Source organism: Camellia sinensis, chromosome 5 (genome assembly GCF_055761805.1).
Source record: "Camellia sinensis isolate YWXY chromosome 5, ASM5576180v1, whole genome shotgun sequence".
NCBI lineage: Eukaryota > Viridiplantae > Streptophyta > Magnoliopsida > Ericales > Theaceae > Camellia > Camellia sinensis.
The window spans coordinates 145,419,307-145,420,000 of NC_138965.1; positions in this window are offsets into that span (position 1 = coordinate 145,419,307).

The window sequence follows — 694 nt, forward strand, 5'->3', positions numbered from 1 at the left end:
TTAATTTGTCATAAATTTCACATCTTAAATCTCTCTTAAACTCATTTTTATTTTGATATTTTATTAGAGGTTAAATATATATATATATATATATATATATGTATTAATTATAGCAGAACAGAGTGATTTTGAATGCGAATTATAAATTTTAAAATTTAATCCGCATTTAGCAGATTAAGCAGTGCAGGTTGATATAAATTGATGTAATTTTAACGGATTGAATGATATTTTACACACTCCTAATACTGGTGCAAGATTGGTGAGTTTAAGCAAGAAATGTTTCATTTGGAAGTGAAAAGATGAGAAGAAGCTTGGAAAAACACCCAAGTTCATCTTCATGTTTCTCATTTACGTTCTCTTTGTTTGGCTAAAAGATATTTTCTAATATTTGGTATAATAAAAAATAAAAGTCAATGAAAAACACTTTTCATAATTAATGAAAAACAAGTCTATTTAGATAGAAAATATTTTTCCCTTTCAAAAGGCAAACAATATTTTCCTAATTAAAATTTTACAAATATCACCGTACTACTACCACTCTCACCTCCACCGCTATAGTTGCCCTACTACCTCTAACTTCATTTCACCATTACCTAACAAAGAAAAAAAATATTTTTTGAAAAAGTAAATTCAAAGTAAAAAATATTTTATGTCCAAACAAATAAAACATTAATACATTAATAATCATAAAATA